The sequence below is a fragment of the Pinus tabuliformis genome, chromosome 6 (assembly GCF_031772625.1).
Source record: "Pinus tabuliformis cultivar Carrire ecotype Pingquan chromosome 6, CPIR1, whole genome shotgun sequence".
Taxonomy (NCBI): domain Eukaryota; kingdom Viridiplantae; phylum Streptophyta; class Pinopsida; order Pinales; family Pinaceae; genus Pinus; species Pinus tabuliformis.
Genome location: NC_142292.1, coordinates 946,907,585 through 946,927,169, shown reverse-complemented (window position 1 = coordinate 946,927,169; position 19,585 = coordinate 946,907,585). Strand labels below are relative to the sequence as shown.

General features: G+C 32.8%; 1 pseudogene; it reads right to left on the bottom strand.

Moving 5' to 3' along the window:
- Window positions 1-19,045: 19,045 nt before the first annotated feature.
- LOC149262076 (U-box domain-containing protein 51 pseudogene) lies at window positions 19,046-19,585 on the bottom strand (annotated as a pseudogene).

Genomic DNA, 19,585 nt, shown 5'->3' with positions numbered 1-19,585 from the left:
AGCCTCACTTATGCCCACTCAAGGGGTTTCGAGCATTGGTCTCCACGTTAATACTTTTGTGGGAATGTGCACACTCACATACATATATAATTTTTCTATCCTACATATCATATTTTAGGGTGGTGTACATACCTATTATTGGACATGTGTCTCATATCCTCATATTCTTGTGTCATGTGACTTAGGTGTTTTGAGATTTCTTAAATAGATAGTTTGGTAGATACTCTAAAGAATAGGCTATGTATTGTTTTTATTCATCAACTTCTTTTTCTATTAGCCAGACCCACAGGTTTTGAACAGGTTACCTTCACGCAAAGAGTGCCTACCATTACACTCTATTATTGTTGTTCTACACTCCGAGGGGGATTATTTTTTCATTGTTATTTGTTAGAGTTTCTTCATATTTCATTATCTTATTGGCAGCTACACCACATTATTTAGGTTTGAGGTCCTTGATTAGCCAATGGTTCATTAAACCTTAAATATTATATGTACATTTAATTTTATCGTACTCCTTACAAGTGCTAGTGATTTTGGTTATTTTGATAGATAGAGAATAAGTATGGTGACATGGAAAGTAATTACAAAGACATTTCAAAACCATATGTAATGTGGGTAACAAACATGGTTGTGTCACAAAGCATTAGTGTACCTTGGATTATGTGTCAACAATATGATGCACCTGATCTAGTGGTAAGCAAAAATTCCACTATTAGTAGTATGATATTTGGTGTACTCATGAGAATTTCAACAATACTTAACAAAATTGAACCTAGCATTGGATTTATCATTAAGTAGATGAATTGTAGAAGGAAATTTTTGCTCCTCGTTATTAAAGTAGAGAAGAAACAATGTTAGTTGTAAGACTAGATACATCTACAACCTTTTTCCTATTTTTCAAAATAAGAACATAAAATGTAATCATTATAGTTCATCTATATTAGAATTTGATATTATCAAAATATTGATGATTAATGAATTTAAATACACTAAATTGCAAAAATGTTGGTTCAAAGAGAATAAACCTCTACATCTTGAAATAGTGTTTTTTTAATAATTTTTTATGGTGAAAAGGTTATTGTCACTTTTGTATTAGTAATAACTTATTGCCAAGTATTGATTGGCATTTTTTCATACTGCTATATAATTCTTCAGTTCATTAAACTTATATTGTAAAGTAGTTGTACTTACTTCTGAGGATGTTACAATTATATAATTTCTTTTTATAGTTTTGAAGATATATTTTTCATATGTCTTTACATACAACTCCTATTTTATCATGAAATAATGTCAAAGCTATAAATTCAATTTACTTTTGCTCTTTGCAGATCAATATTTGCAATTCATTCAAGTGTGACCAATTTGCACCCAACTCTTAGAGAAAGCCAAAATTTTGGACAAAGAACTGGCTCATTGGTATTCATTCAATGCATTGATCTTCCAAGAAAAAACATTTTCCTTTTTCCATGAAATATTATGTAAATACCTCAAATCTAAAATGTGACTTGATGTTGGATGACATAAAAACCTCTTGAAGAGGATTTGTGTATATGTATCCCTTCACAAATAGTGGGTTATTATATAATATAATAGTGAAGGATTTGAATGCTAAGGAGAGAGTATTCAGAACAATACTTACACATTCTGAATATGTTTTCACCTTTCCTCCTAATGTAATGATGTTAATTTTTAGGTTATTAAACTTCACAATATACTCTGAATGCTTTCAAAGTCACCCATCTTGATATCAGAAAGCTTGGTTTCAATTTTGTTAATTTAATTAGTGTTCATTGTTCCAAAGAGATTCTTGAAGGTATCCCAAATTTCCTTTAAAATTTTATTTTCATTGATATGATGAATATGCTCTAGCTCAATATTCAGGGTGATTATCCCAAGGGCTTCATCCTTTTCCATAAATATGAGGTCATAGTCATGATTTCCAATTGGAGGAAGAGCTTTTGAAACCCTTACACTGAAGAACGGAAGTTATTTGGTTTACCCAAACATCATTGTTAACTCCATTCATTTGTACAATAGGTAATTTTGACTCTATCAATTTGAAAAAACAACAAAAGAAGAAGCCTCCATAAGCCTTTAAAGAATTCCTTTGAAGACCCAATAAAGGAGAGGTACTAGTGAATTTTTATATCTCATCTATAACAAAAGAGGGGATTTCATTGGCTATAAAAGAGGGTACTAAAGCATAGAAAACCCAACAACCTCTGGAAATAAATTTGTAGCAAGAGTGTTCAACCCTGCTTTTATACCTTGTGAGATTCACAAGTGTTAGAAAGAGAATCAAACATAACCAAAACTAGCCCAACTCTGTAATGGAGATAAACAATACTAGGGTAGCCAAGAGAGTCACAACTCTAGAGAGAGAAATAAGCACTTGTATAAGTGCACTAGAGAAAAATTCAAATAACCCAATCACAAGATAGATCAAACAAAGAATGAGAGAGAACAATAATTTATGGAGTGCTTAGGTTGATTCAATTGTTGAAGAATGAATGAATGATCATGATGTGTGAAAATTAACATAAGAGGTGTGTATTTATACACAAGTAAAATGGCAGGGTGTTTTCACCAAGGAATGTTAATAGGCCTACATTGAGTTGGCTAGGATGTCCTTAACCAAATCAAGAAATATAATATAAATGTAATATAAAATTAAAAACAATGTCAGTTGTGTCCAATTGTGAATATTACACCTTTAGATGCAGATTAGATATGAAAGACTACATGTTCAAACATATGCAAGTATATAATTTTATTATGAACGATCACCATATCATCAAGATTTAAAATTGTTACGTGGCATGGACCATGGCATGAAATTATGATTCATAAACCAAAATAAATAAAGGTTCTCAAACTATCCAATGTTGAGTCAAATAAAAGATCAAATGACAAAATCTAAAAATACTTCACATATAATACAACAACCTAGGCCAACTTGGATAGTGCACTCATTAGGGTGAACCGTGTTTTTTAGTTAGGTGGCTAATCTCATTATTAGTATGTGTTCCCTAGGAATTTTATTGAATTCGATTGGCCAAATTTTGATTCCTATCTTTTGATCTCATAATCCCATAGTCTGAAACAATAAAAAACTATAAAATTTTCTTGTTACATGCCATATGGCATGAGGGTCCACTTGTGATATTCATTGCAATGAATGGGTTTTCAGCATGGTACATATGGAAATTTTATGGATTTCAGGTGTACACCTCCATATTATTTGATGGGTTGGTGTCTTAGAGGAGGAGACTCAATTTTTTTTCTCCTTAGTGGTTTATCATGGTTATTGCTCAATCATTGGTGTTCTCAATTTTGCATGCCTTTGATTGATGGATCATCGTCTTCGTATACGTTTTTATGGTTATGTATGATGTTATCATGGTGTTTCCTTGGCATATTTGTTCATCTAGAGAATACTACATTTTCATTCATGTATGATCGTGTTGTAGCCTTCTAAGGGGGTGGAAAATGGTGATGTGGAATCATATTACCCTCAAAGCATCCTAATAATTGTGCATGGTAATGTTATCTCATTGATTTGTCACTAAATCAGGGTTATCTTGACATGTCCAACAACCTCCCTGTCCAATAGGGGTGGAAAGAGACCTATTCAGAGTTTCTTCCTTTTGACCTCGGATGCTAGGAGTATCTCTCGCTCATATATCCCCCCCAATATAGTCAGATCCACTGTTGGCCCTAGGAGACCTAGAACGTGAACCTATACCTATTTCACCTCCCTTTCCATTGGTCGTTAGACTCTAGATCCTCTAAACCATCACACTCGCTCATTCATTTTTAGCAAGGCATTATTATTTTGTATCATGTCGCAGACTATTGTGTATTTTGTATTATACCATTGTCTCTTATATAAGTGTCACAACAACACTACCACTAGTTTCTTTCTCCTGATATGTTATTTTTATCATTTTTTTTAGGAGATGGACTTTCACACTCCTTGTTCTATTTTTGATTGCCGATGAGTATCATTCCATTATCAACAAATTGATGCACGCAAGGAGACAGTGGCATATCACTGAGATGGATGGTATGCATTCTCAGATGCATGAATACTGAACTAAAGGGCACATATACCCAATTCTATTCTAGACAACATGCACAGGCATTCAGGGACATAAAGTGTAGCTTTTAACGAGGCATAACTCTATAAAATAATAAAATTTCATCGTAACGAGGAGGAATTCTAGGAGATTTGATCTTTGTCATTGGAGATTTAGAATCTAAAAGACTTGTAATTGCCTAAAAATATAGAATGAGTAAAGCTTGGGCACTTGGTCCTCTTCCTCATGTATTTTCCATTGTTGGTGAATGTTTACATCTCCCTTGTTCAGTCTAGTCAAGTTAATTTTGTGACATGGTGTGGGCCTTTCTTCCCTAGTTTCACTAAGATTATTATAAATTTTCATAGTGGTCCTCGAACAAAAAGATTGGTAGGTTAAGAAATTGTGTCTGATTAGGTTTAAACAATTAGAGTAGGGTTATGTCTAGGCATTTGTTGTAGGGTTCAAAACATTGTTACGTAGTGAGATTCATCTAACATGGATGCCCCACTAGAATGCTCTAGATCTTATTTTACTTCATGACCCAATGGCATGCACCTATTGTTGTATCCTTCCCAAAGGTTACTTCTATTTTCTTTGTGTATTTTACTCGTTGTCCCAATTCGTTCTCCCTGAGTCATTTGTAAATCATAGGCAAGTGATAGAGCCCTGGGATACCCCTTTGGTGGTGGGAAGAACTAACCCAAAGTGAGAGGAGCTGAAGAGGTGATAACTTTTTTTCTCTAAAACATGCACCTAAGGCTCATTGTAGGTTTCAAAACATTACATGAAGAAAATCATTGTGTAGTCAGGGTCTCCAGTGCTTTAAGGAAGTGTCACACATAAGCATCAAGACAAGGTATAGCAATCCTCATAATAAATCTATCTTCAATGTGTATATCTATCATTGCACAACAAGGATAATTTTAGGGGCGAATGTTCGCCCTTTGGCGAAATGAAGGGGTTTTAAATTTTTAGTGGGCGAATATTTTGTATCATAGTACATTTTTACAAATCACCTCAAATAGCCCACCTTATTTTAAGGGAGAGGGTAAAAAAGGTAAATTTAGCCCTTGAAATTAGGACTTACAACCTTCCATTCGCCCATTTTCAAGAATAAGTTTTATTTAAGTGAATCCATTCGCCCATTTTCAAGAATAGGTTTCATTTAAGTGAATCCTATGGGCCAAATACTATATTTATAAAAGAGGTATGGTAAATTAATAAAAATATAAATAAATGAGAGGTATGGTAAATAAATAAAACATTTTTTATATTTACTCCATAAGCCACCTTATATACATGTAAGGGTGTAAACAAATAAAAATATAAGTAAAGTGGAGGTATGGTAAATAAATAAAACGTCTTTTTATACTTACTCAAAAGGTATGGTAAATAAATAAAAATATAAATAAACTAGACATATAGTAAATAAATAAAACCTCTTTTTATATTTAGTCCATAACCCTCGTTCTATTTATGAAGGCTCAAGAAAGAGGTTTTATTTAAGTGAATCCTATGGGCCAAATACCATATTTGTAAAAGAGGTATGGTAAATTAATAAAAATATAAATAAATGAGAGGTAAGGTAAACAAATAAAACATTTTTTTATATTTACTCCATAAGTCACCTTATATTTACGAACACTCAAAAAATGGGTTCTATTTAGGTGAAACCTATGGCCAAAATACTATGGGACAAATACCATGGACTAGATTGTTATTAATACCATGCAAAAAACCATTATCAACCCTAATATTAGAATTAATAAAAATAAAAATGGCACATGGTATTGACCCATGGTATTCACCAAAATGGCACATGGTATTGACCCATGGTATTCACCTCGAATGTAGCCTATTTAAATGGGGGAATTAAACCAGCATGTAGCCTATGCTAAGATTCACTACGACTTTACAAAGTTTTATTATTTAGTGAAAGACTCGCCAAAATCTTACAAGATTTTATAATTGAGTAAAATATTCGCCATGCATGGTGAGAGATTCGCCAAAAAATTATATATACATATTATATTATTGATAAAATCGCCTTCCATTTTTCCTATATACCATGGAGATTCGCCCATTTATTATATTTATAAATTTAGGGGGTTCTTAAAATTTTCCCTGTTGCACAACTAAGGGTTATTAACATATCATGCACCCCACATCAGATGAAGAGCCCCCAAGCATGGTTTAGACACTTTTTCCTTGCACCTAGCAAATGATATACTAGAGTTTTAGATCTCCAACCCACCTTCTCCTTTTATTTTTATGCATTCTTTCTAAAAGAAAAAATAAAAACACTTTTTATGGGAAATCCATGCTAAACTACCTTTTAAGGAGAGTGGTATCATACCTAGATGGTCACAATACACACCTTACTATAGTAGCCTTGTACTAATAGGTATAGGATATGCATACTAGTGCTCACTAGATGTGCTCTGGGTCTGGGTTTACATACCCCTGCTACATACGTTTGTGGTCATCTAGTTTAATCTATCTACTGCATATGCAACACTACACATGTTCAAATTGCTAAAATTCTAAAATTCATCAATAAGTTTTTGTAACATTATTCTTGAGCTAGCTATAGATTATTGCAAACATAGCTGACATAGTTGTGCTATTAATGATTTTTTGTGCATATCTAGCACATATTGTTATTTGAGTGGCGTTAATTTATGATGGCGGTCTATACAATAAGAATAATTAAATATTCTTGTCATTTCATTAAAAGGAAAAGTATTTCTTGATTATAAGTTAAAACTACAAAACATATCTTGATGTTTAGTTTCCTCATATTATTTTCTTGAATTTGAAAACCTAATGACTTGATAGGTACTTCTTGGAGTTTATAACCCATGCCACCTTTTGACTAATACTAGTTGGCCACTTCACAACTTTCTTTCCTTTTTTGTGGTGAGGTGGGGCCTAGAAAAGGCCATAGTTCTATGCTATAGAGAGAAAGGAGGGTTTGGATATTTGCAACAATGTCTTGTTGTTGATATCTTGATTTCTACTCCACTAGGTAGGAAAACCACAAAGGGAACCAACATTACTCAGAAAATTAAAAAAAAATGTTATCTCATGTTTGCTTATTATCAAGTTTCTCCCATTCCTCAACTGAGATGTGAAAATTTGGATGTGTCAAGGTTGGAGTAATCGTGAACTCGTTCTTAAGGTAGTTGGATGGGAACTAAATAGCCATGTCAAGATGGGACCTAGATTGATTAACCTTGCAACTGAGATGAATTCCAAGAGGTTAGTTTGAGTATCTTACTTGTCTTGGCAAGAGAAATGATATGTTAATTACCTTATATGTGACACTACTTCCAGGTTGGCTATATAATCAATAGATATAAATTTGAAACTTATGAGATGGCATGCTCTACCATCTCTAGACTTGAAATGTGTGTCATCTACAAAATTCCTTCTTCTTGGAGATGGTACATTTGGGTGCCAAGTTTCTTGTAATCTTATGGTAGGTGCCATTAATTTACATGAGAATGCATCTTCCACTCACTACTTGCCTTTGAAGGTAATGTTTTTCTTTCAATATGCAGGCTTGGGTTGTTTGACATATCACATCAGTTGAATGTGGTCATGTCGCTATGTTGAATCCTTTGTGCTAGTCTTTATATAGTTATGATGAATATTTGAATGGAGGTCAACTAAAATCCAATGCAGCAACAAAGAATTTGAAGTGCATTTTTCTTGGTGTGGTAGTTTTTATATCCCTTAGTGGCTTGATTTATTTGTTCCTTATCTATTTTGAGTTGCATGTGACTGTATTTTTCTAAATTGTTTTGATTCAAACCTTACTGAGCAGGAAGCAGAGGATGTTTCTATGACCATTCCAATGCCTGGACATTTTGTGACAACAGATGAACTATTGAATATTAGGAAGGACTATATGCATCTTAAATATCTGATTGAAAACCATTATGGAATTTTCTTGTATACTGATAAAAGAGAAATTTGTTGGCTTCCAACACCTCTATGTGTTGATGCCAACAAGGTGGGATGAAATTGATTTAAAATATCCACAAAACCATTGGTATTTTTTTTTCTAGTTAAGGTCGCATAAGCATTATGTTTTCTGATTGTCTGCAATAGAATATTCCCATCTTGTATACAAACCATATTATTTGTAGGTGAAATGAAACTAGAGAGATTTTTTAAGGCTTCTATTGAGTTGAGTGAAACCATGTTAGAATGGATTATGAAAATCCTTTCACAATTTTAAGTTTTAGCAAATTTTTTAGTGAATATAAGAAACATTGTGTAGTTGTGATGAGCTCATATAAGTATATTTTGAAATCTATAGCAACATCACTCTCATATAAGTTGAATAAGATAAATATGTAAATTTAGAGGAGTTGGTTCTAGCTCTAATTCCTATTGGGTTACCTCTATTACTTAACTCTACTTATTTTTACAGTACTATTAGATGGCCAATTTGATTAGAAGATCATCTCTTGGTATATAAGTATGTGTTCTTATGGACCTTCGTCATAGATAGCCATGATACCAAGTTAAATATTACCATAGCTTAGTATTATATAATGGTCATATTTAACAATTACCCCTACCTTCTACAAACATGCACTATTAGAAAGTGGCAGAACTCTTATAGAATTTCATGTAGGATATTTTTGTCTTCAACTACATGTAATTCCAATCTATATGTTCTAATGATTTCTTGCTCAATCCTAAATACAAATTTTTTTCCTCTTTATTTGAACAGACATATACAACCATGAACATAAATCTCAGATATGTTTCATGCAATTTTAGACACTGCAATAATGATTTGACCAGAATAATCATGCTGAGAAAACAACCAATATACCACATCAAAATAAGCTTAAGTTTGTTATTAAGCACAATGAATTCCATTGCGAAATCAATGGGAGAGAGATTGTTCCTTCCAAATAACGAGTTCTCACCAACAACTCCTCTCGAATTTAGACTTCTTCCTTCTATAATAACACCTTTTGTATTCCCTTAGTGATATTTATAATTTTTTACCAACATATTTTTCCTAGCACCAACCTGCTTTTAGGGTCTACTCCCTTTTACCTAGGATTTTTCTTTTCAATAGGATGGGTGATGTTTGGGCATAATTAGAAATTATACTTTTATCTAAATCTAATTTCTAATTACATTTTTATCAAATTAGAAATTAGATTTTTATTTAATTTCTAATTGGTAAAAATCTGTTGTTTCTTATATTTTGTAATTATGTAAAAAGAGAAATGCTTTTTTACAAAAAAAAAACATGAAGGAGAAAAAAAATTGCATGAGGTCCTTTATAATTGCTTTTTATGGTCGTGGGAATTTAGTGCTCACAGTTACTTTAATTTTGATTGTGAAAGAATAATAGTAGATCTATTCAATCACATACGGAAACATAAGAGTTGAAGGATTCTATCACCTATGACTCGAGAATCTGATTCCAGGAAACAATTTTAGTCCAAAGCAATATCAAAGAAAACTATTTTAGTCTCTTGGTTTTTATTGTCACTAGTCCATAACTCAAGTTGAAAATAGTAGCTAAAAATACTAAAGAAATTTTCAAAGCAGATAATACAATTCAACTTTCGCATTTAGAGAGACTTTATTACTCACTTAGAATTTTAACTCAGTTGTCTACATATTTCTCCCTAGAGAGCCCTTTTGAGATTATTCACCTACAAGACTTTTCTTTTTTCTAGAAAATGTCATTTCCTGTCAATCTCTTATACTTTTGGGAAATGGCAAGTGGAGGAGGACTTACAAGTGGATCAAAAAAGGTAAGCCTACTTTGTTTTTATAGAATAATTACATGATATAATATGTCTTTTTTGCTTTAGGTTCAAGGCTAGAATTAGAATTTTATAATGATACTTTATGGTAAATAATTGAAACTTAGACATGGACAAAATCAAATAATAGAGTCTTTGCTTGAAGATTTTTTTGGACATAATGACTTCAAAAACTTCATGCTTTGGATGTTGAATCCTGATCCATTTCCTTAAGAAAAAAAACCTAAAACTAGTCAACTAGGTAAATGTAATCAACAAGGTCTACGTGAATTGATAAATTCCCCATCCTCTTGAGGATCAAGAAGAAAATCGAAAAAATGTCATTAACATCATACACCAATAATGAAGAACATTGTGTTGAGATGTCGTGTGTGATGGAAACTACCGTGACCACAAATTCTTGTTCATCCTCAGCTTATGCATCATCAACTGGTATTTTAGGTACTAAGGTAGAGTAGGGCCCTATTTCAAGGGAAATAATAAGAGAAAATGCAATAAAACACTTTATAAATAGGCTAAGGAATCATACCTTCAACGATTTAGAGACCATATTCATCTCACCTTCTCTAAGATTCCACTTAACCTAAAAAATATGGTGATATAGGACAGAGAGAGTGAATTTGATACTGGTTGGTCAGTTAAGAATGTAAAACTACAAATGTCACAAACTTGTAAGAGGTTTTGTTGCAGACAAACAAGAAAAAATAAGAAAAACCTCAATATCAAAGGCTGAAACAAAGACCGTTTGACATACCTTTCAAGGTATGGAAAGAACTGGTAAAATCATATGAGAAGTTGGATGCACAAATAAAGGTCAGCGAGGAGAGACTTTGGGTATTGATTTTTTGGTTAAACATTATTTTGTTTGTATTAATACATATAAGTATTTTAGACGTGTATTTATGTGAAAATTAATTGAACTAGTTTATGTTTAAGGACAAGGCCTCCAAAGCAAGGTTAGAAAAGACAAAAGTCACTCATTGTAGTGGTAAAAAAGGGTTAAAATCACTGATAACAACTTTGTAAGCATATTAAACATGTGATATTTTCTTAATAAATTTTGTACTAGAAGAAAACCATTGTTATCTAATTTCTCCCTATTTACTGATTGAAAAGAACTAAAATATGGAAGACATCCAAATCATTTGGAAAAAGAGGTTCTATGGAAAAAGAGATGGGTTGATTTTGTTGTGTGCATGGAGTCTCAGGTATGTAATCTTAGTTGGATTTCCAATATATCTCTGAACCATATTTTCATTTTATTTTTTAGTACTATTATACATTAGATCCTACTTCATTTTATGGTCAGCGTTGTATTAAAAAAATATGCATTTTGCTATGGAATTAATACTAACATGTAATGTTTATTTTTTGAATTAATACTAACATGTAATATTGATTTTTTTGATTTTTTTTTTATATATGTAATGGCTACCAATATGATGATCAAAATGATGATCTAGACTATGCTGAGCATACATCAAGAGATGATGATGGTGAGGATGGTGATAGTGTTGGTGAAGGAGATGATGAGGATGGAGATACTATTAGTGATGATGACATAGATGAGACTAATCAAGATGGTCAGGATGATGATCATGGCAATGATCATGAGGATGACCTTGGTGGGGGTAGCTAGGCATGCACATGCACTATTTTTTATGAAGAATTATTTTGTAGAATGATATTCCTATTTTTATATGGATGTTGTGAATTTACCTTAGAATAATGATATCTATGAAACATTTTGATTTGCTAATCATACAATGACTTGTCTTTGATTAAAGATTATGATGATATTTTCATTATTGTATTTTTATTTGATGTATATATTTGAAATTATCACCATTATTTTGATGGAGAATTATTATGTATGATGATATTACCATATTTGGATGTATGTTGTGAATTTATCTTAAAATGATGATATTCATGAAATATTTTGATCTGGTAATCACATTTGAATATTAGTTTATTCAATTAAGGCGTTATTTTATATATGTGTGTTGACATTGTCAATGAATCAGTATGTACAAGGATATTGGAAGTTTCTCTACCTACATAAATTCGTACAACAATCTATCCTAATATACCACCTAATCTGTCTGCTTGGAGTTTCCATGATTCGACTTCTAGTCACTTGAGTTATAGAATCTGGTTATATGTCTTGTGGATCTCTAGGTGTATGTGCATTAATCTGATTCCTATGTACTAACATGAGTCAAACGATCTCTAAGAAATAAGATAATATCGAGAATAACTCTACTTTTTTAAGTTGTTGAGTACTCATTACCGAGAAAGGTTAAATTAGCTCATACTATGTTACATTACTTTGCATTATAGACAATGCATATACAAAGAAGCATTGTCTCCATTTATTCATATTAGATAATACTAACCATAGGGTAAGTAAGGAACAATGAAACCATTGTATTTTAGTGATTGTGTATACCTTGGATCCAATGATTATGGATTTATTATGTCATAACTTTCCTAATTGACATGAGGATGTGTAAAAGGGATTTCCTGCAAAGTAATTGACATGAGACTATGTAAAATCGATTTATTGCTGAGAATTCTAAGTAGTAGATAAATTACATCCAACATCTTGCATCTCTCATATTCTTATTATCCCTTTGGGTCATGGGAAGAGGTGACCAAAGGTTCCTTTCTTGTGTGGATGTGAATTTATTTTGGAATAATGATATCTGCAATGAGTGTTGACTTGGTAGTCATATATGTAAATTAAAATTTGTTAATGATTTTTTATGGACATTATTGTATATGATGGCATTGCTATTTTTTGGAAGGATGTTGTCATTTCCCTTAAATTGCTTTACAAACATTGTTATCAATTTGAATTGTGGTATATTCTGTAATGATATTTAGAAACTCTGAGATATTTCACTATTTAATTTAAATTAGTAAAATAAATCCATAAAGGGGCTCATAAATGAGAAAAAAGAATGTATACTCTACACAGGAAGTCAAATGTGTATGTAAACAAGGATGTAACCATGGATACAAAATTGGGAGTAGAATTGGATGTTAAACTAGGCATTAAAACAAGATGCAAACAAGGACAAAAAGGTGTTTTAAACTAGAAGTAAAAAAAGGTACAACAATAGACACAAACAAGGGAACAAAATAAGGCATACAAAAGCATATCAAATTGGGCACAAACAAGGATGCAAAAATGGACACCAAACTAGATGAAAAAAAGGAAAGACAACTAGATGTAAAATAGGATGCAAAAGGGGATGCCAAGTTGGGTGCTAGAAAGAAGAAAAAAATGATGCAAATTAAGATGCCAAATGATAATGCAAAGAATGGTGTAAATTTGGGATGCAAACTTGGGCGCAAAAAGGAAAAAAAATATGTAAGAAAAGACATAAAACAAGATGCAAAATGGGTCTAAAAATGGGTGAAACCAAGGATGCCATATTAGAAGCCAAAAATTATGCATAATTAGAAGCAAATTTAGACTCAAACTTAGACACAAAATGAGATGAAAATGTGGACACAAAATGAGGTAGAAAAAGGATGCAAATTTGGATGGTGAAAATGATGTAAAATTAGACACCAAAAAGGATGTAAAATTGAATGAAAAAGTGGACATAAATAATGGTGCAACATTGGACACATAAGTAGACACAAAAAAGTAGTGCAAAAATGGGCATAAAAATAGCTCAAATTTGAATGCAAATTGAGATGAAATGTTGGATGCAAAAAGTGATGCAAAACTTGGTGCAAAAACAAATACAAAAGTGGATGTAAAAAATGGCTCAAAATTGAATCTAAAATTACACACAAAATGGGATGCAAAGTTTGACACAACACATGGCTTAGCATAGAATGCTCAAAAGGATGTAAAATTGGATGCAAGAAATGATGTTAAAAACGATGCAAGAAATGGATGCAGCAAATGATGCAAAATATCGTGAAAAATGGAATGCGAAAAAGGGAGACAGATCAAAAGTAAAAGTGGGCGTAAAAAATGGTCCAAAAAAAGATGCAAAAATGGGCACAAAATGGATGAAAATTTTGGTGTTAAATCAAATTCAACATATGATGCAAAGATAGGCACCAAATCTAGTGAAAAACTAGATACAAAAATAGGTACAAAATTAGAAGTAAAAACTAGTGTAAGACTAGATGCAAACCTAGCATAAGAATAGATGCAAAATCTGGCACAAAATGAAAGCAAAAAAAAGATAAATTGGATGAAAAAGACTATGTAAACTTGATGCAAATGATGGTGCAAAAATGGAAGCAATGAATGGTACAAAATAGGAAAAGAAGAGTGATGAAAAATAGATGAAAAAAATGGCACAAAACTAGAAGCAAAACCTATCATAAAATCAGATGAAAATTTTGGTGCAAAACTTGAAGCAAAAAATGATGTGTAATCTGGTGTAAGAAAGGATGAAAAATCTAGCATGAAAATGGATGGAAAATCAGGCACAAAAACAGATGATTTAAAAAAAGTACAATAGAGTCAGATTTAGCGCCAAGTTTCTCATCCCAATTGTAAAAAAAAATGCACTAAAATTCTGCGTTAAATCTGTCACAAATTGTCTATTTTGTTGTTGTGAATCTAGCTACTACTTATATATTAGTTATTTTGAATTTGATCATGAGAAGAGTGTCCATATATGTATAGAATGAGTGCTTAATGTCGTAATAATTCATACAACTTTATAGCCTTTTATCACTAGTTTATCGAATTGTTTCATAAATGAAGGAACTAAAAGATTGTCATCTTTACAAGAATTGTTATAATCAATTCATAGTCTTAGGCTTAAAATTATTAATTAGACATATTTTTAGCCATTTCATTCTTAATGCAATATCATAAAGCAACTTTCTACTAAGGATTAAGGAGTTGCATTGTGGCATTACTTTTTCCTTTATAAGCATGTTTCATTAAGATACTAACAACAATCTAAATTATAATTGTATTTATAATTTAGACTTAACATTTCTTTGTTGTTATGTACTCCTTTTTTCATTGGCTTAACATTATTCATCTTTCATTGACATAGTAAGTTACATGAGTTTTTGGCCATCATTATTCTCTTGTATATATGTACATTTGTATAGATTAAATAACAGTTTCATTTATGTATTATAGTATTTATTTTTTGATTCTCTAACCCGATTCCATATCAGGATTCTGTAGCAAAGTTATTGTGTTATATTTTTGAATTCTAGTTTCTAAATGAAATGTACAAATTAGAATTATATAACATTTCATAGTTTTTTTAAGGCAGAACTTACAATCCTTTTCTTTCAACAAACATAACAAGTTTAGACTGTTTACTTTTCGCCATTTCATTTGTATCGTTAGATTGATCATTAACTTGTAGTTGTAATTTAACCATAGAATAGCATAGATTTATTTTATATTAGTATGGGATAACCGTAATTTAGATTAGGATTAGTTTTCCTCGGATTCATTTCTTCGAAAGAGGAAAGGATCTAAGGCTAACAGAGCCTATAAACCCATCAAGGGTAGCCATACCAAATAGCTTGGGTTATTAAAGAGCCTCAGTCTCGTCTATTCCTCCCTTGTTGACTAGGGTGCACAATTCTCGTATCAACATATTCATGTTTATGCATGTTTTCATTGAGAAACTTTACCATTTATTCTAGAATTATACTATTATGCTAATGAGTATATATTGTTAATAAATTACATATAAATGGATTATAAAATTTTATTTGATAATAATGTAATCTATGTTAATTTAAAAAAAAAAGGACGTTCTCGAAAATAAATTATTAGTTTTATGTAAAAGTTGGTTTGATTATCACTATTGGTTGGAACAATGGAGGTCACTCATTTCCCTAGGTTTTGGTCTATTTGTCGCCCTCTGCCTAGTTCCATCAATGGTTTCATGCCCACGAGTTACTACACAAACAAGCTTTGGTGTGATGGTGAATCCCTTCACATCCTCCAAAGTGATGATTGAAGGGAGAATTTGGTTCATTAACCTGCGGAAGGGTCCAACCCCTGCTATTTTGCACAAACCATTCCTGAGGGTAAGAAATTTCTATGTTCTATTAAAATCATTTGTATATTAGCTCCCTATAAACTTGCAAAGAAGGAATAGTATCATAGAAAGGCATCCAAAGCTTGGATCTATGGTGACAACATGGATTTTCCATGGTGGTCATGATAGGCATGCACTATGGGGTGATTAACCAACCATCCACCCTTCTTTACATAGGGATATCATACTATTACTCCTAGATTAAGTCTTATATTAAGCTGGAAGAGACTTAAGAATGAAGGAGGAGATGATCCAATCCTTGCAACCACTGGATCGAAAGAAATCATTCCTTAGGGAAAGCAGCACCATCAAAGCTTAGAGATAGTCTAACTTTATCGTGTGCAAATATAAAAGCGGGTTCTTCCAAATCTTCATAAAAACCCTATCTAGTAGATCCATATTGATCTGGGTCAAGGACAAGGACTCAGTGGAAAGCCTCAAAAACAAGATTCAGTTGTGTGAGGGGATGCTAATAGTAGATCAAGATCTCATCTCAAAAGGGAAATAGTCATAAGACTTTCAGACTCTCAAAGATTATAAGATAAGAAGAGGCTCCACTCTTTCTATGGTCTCAGGATTGTATGGTGGAACTAGACCTAGCCCATCTGTATCCTACAAAGAAGCATCAAGAGGAGGTGTTGGACATGTTAAGGCTACAACCCTAGCTAGGAATTTTCCTGGGCCTTACATAGTTGAAAAGGAGGAATACCCACAGATAAATTTCAAGAACTCACAAGTAAACAATATGTTTTCATATTTTTACAAAGAGATTGTAATATGTAGATTTAATGTTTTCTTGCCTAAAACTGAAGACCTTTACCAGTGGATCTACACAAAATGGACCAAAGAATGTGACATCTACTTATGCTCAAAGGGTTTATTCATAGTACGCCCTTTCTTGAAATCATATTACCAGAAAATCCTGAAGGAAGGATCGTGGTTCTGGGGAAGACATGGGTTATTCACTACTCCCCAGTTTTTAGATTTCAACTCATCTACCATGGAAGTTACAAAAATTCCCATTTGGTTTTTTTTGCAAAACCTCCCAATTCCATTTTGTTATCACGAAGTACTTGAAGACACCAGAAATGCATTGGGAGTATTCGTAAAAACAAATAATGAGATAATAACAAAGGGGCTTTTCATTTTTGCCCGCATTTGTGTGAAGAGTGGCCTCACAAAGGGGTTGTCATACTGCATCGAGCTAAAAAATGGTCACTTCCAATGGACAAGGAGTCTTGATTAATAAAAAAGAACCTTCAGATGTCGTGTATGTAACCTAACACGACATTTACAAGATAATTTCTCTCTAGCCAAAAAAACACCAAATAAGAGGAAAGGACCACGAGCTAAAACGAAAATATTGCATCCCTATGAGCCCCCTTTTTTCAGATAATGAAGAAGCGGAGGATTAAAAGGACCCCCCAGCAAAGGAAATAATGAAATGAATGAAAATTCCACTCAATAAGAGCTCCCTCCATAGATCATAGATCATAGATCCCAATCAGAACATAGAAATGTTAGTCACATCAAATCTCTTAGTCATTGAAGCAACAACATCAAATAAAGAAACGATTCCAGGAACTAAAAGATCACACGAAACAGAGAGATTCGAATATGAAAACAAGCTCCCCCTTCCTTCGAACACGATGGAAACAACATTGGTTGTTATCCAACATGGCCTAGGGGTATGGAAGGAAGTAAAAAATAATAAAGGGAAGAAAGGAAAAGTGGATGATTTCTACAACTATACAAGTTGTTAGGCACTCCAACTAGTTTTTCTCTTTTTACTCAGTTATGAGGGCTTTAAGCCATTACTGTGATGGATCCAAGTGATCCTTTATATCTAAATGCATGCCAATCATGTATCTACAAAATGTAATTTTATTTCACTTGATAATAAAATTACATTTTTTTCCGAGGAAAAAAAACACAAACAATTAAGAATTATTAATTTTTATATGCATTTAGAGTAAAAACTACATGGTTTTCTATTGAATATATTATTATATAACAATAATATTAATAATTTTATTAATATTATTATTTTATATAGTTATTTTAATTTATAAAAATATTTATAATAATAATAATAATGATGGAAGAGATGAATAGTAGCTAGGGTTTATGTAGTTCACTGGTCATTTGTGAGTTCTAGTGGTACAGACGGATAGAGGGAGTGAAGTTGTGTGGCTTCACAGATGCAGATTCGGCAGAGAGTCCATCAGACCGAAAGAGTACATCAGGTGGAATTTTTAGTGGTGGGTCGGTAGTTGTTTCCTGGTATAGCAAGAAGCAAATATCTATGGTGCTCATCTTTGCAGAAGAAGAATACATGACTGCAAGTCAACCAACATGTGAGGCAATCTGGATAAGAAAGATACTTGTGCGACTGTTTGGTCAGATTATGGATCCAACTGTGTTCTATTGTGATAATCAGAGTTGCATCAAGCTCTATGAGAATCCTTTATTTCATGATCGATCCAAGAATATAGATATTCGGTATCACTATTCACGAGACTGTGTGCAAAGGCGAATAACGTTACTACAATACATTCCGACAGAGGAACAAGACGCTGACATTTTGACAAAGGCCTTGTCAAGAGGGAAGTTCAAGTTCCACAGGTGTAGGATAGGGGTGGTTGATAATCCCTTTCTTGGAGAGAGGGGGTGTTAAAAATGCAGAAATAGATTCTCAATTTGATTTTGTCTTGATTAAATTGAGAAAATTCGAATTTCCACATTAGCAGACAACTTTGATGCAATTAACTTGTGTGACATGGCTTGTGTCACCAGGTTTCTTCAGTAAATTCGAGTTGGACTTCAATTAAGCATGTGTGATTGTTAATTTGTAGCAATCAAGGTCAGTGATTTCAAGTTGTTTTGAGTTAAACTAGTTCTAATTGCTATATGGGGATCAACCATGAGTCGTGCACATATAGTTCTGTTTACTTAAATGAATTAAGGCATCCTCTCTAATGGAGATGGGTTTTCTTTCAACTTAGATTATCATAGTCACACCTCCTTTCTTGAAATGAAACCTCGGTGAGAAAATCTAACCTGGAGTATAGGACAAAGGAAGTGATGTGGGGGCATAAAATCAATTTCCTCTCACGTTGGTGGTTTGAGCAACAGCAAGGGCTTTGAATCTCTCAAATTTTGGCAGAACATCTCTTTCCCAGTCTGGCCTGTCCCTGCGCCAATACTCTGCACATTTCAACCCTAATAGTGCTAATTCCAGAGCTTCATCAAGAGGCCAATCTCCAGCATTTTTGTCCAGGATCTCCTGAAATGAACCATCCTCAATGGTTGTTTCAACTGCATCTGTTACATCCATGGGTGGTCTTCCTGTCAGCAATTGCAGAATGATTATTCCCAGAGCATACAAATCAGACTTGGGGCCAAGGATACCAGTCCTTTGGTACTCAGGATCAATATAACAAAATGTCCCTGCAGGGACTGTGCTATTGTACTGGGTTAGCATGGTTGTGGTCATTGCAGGCACAAGCCTGGCAAGACCTGCATCACTGATTTTGCTAACGAAGTTGTGATCCAGTAAGATATTCGCAGGCACGGTGAGCTGTGAAGAAAAAACAACGCAGATGCCACTTCCCAAATGATTCTGAAGCGTGAAAACCAT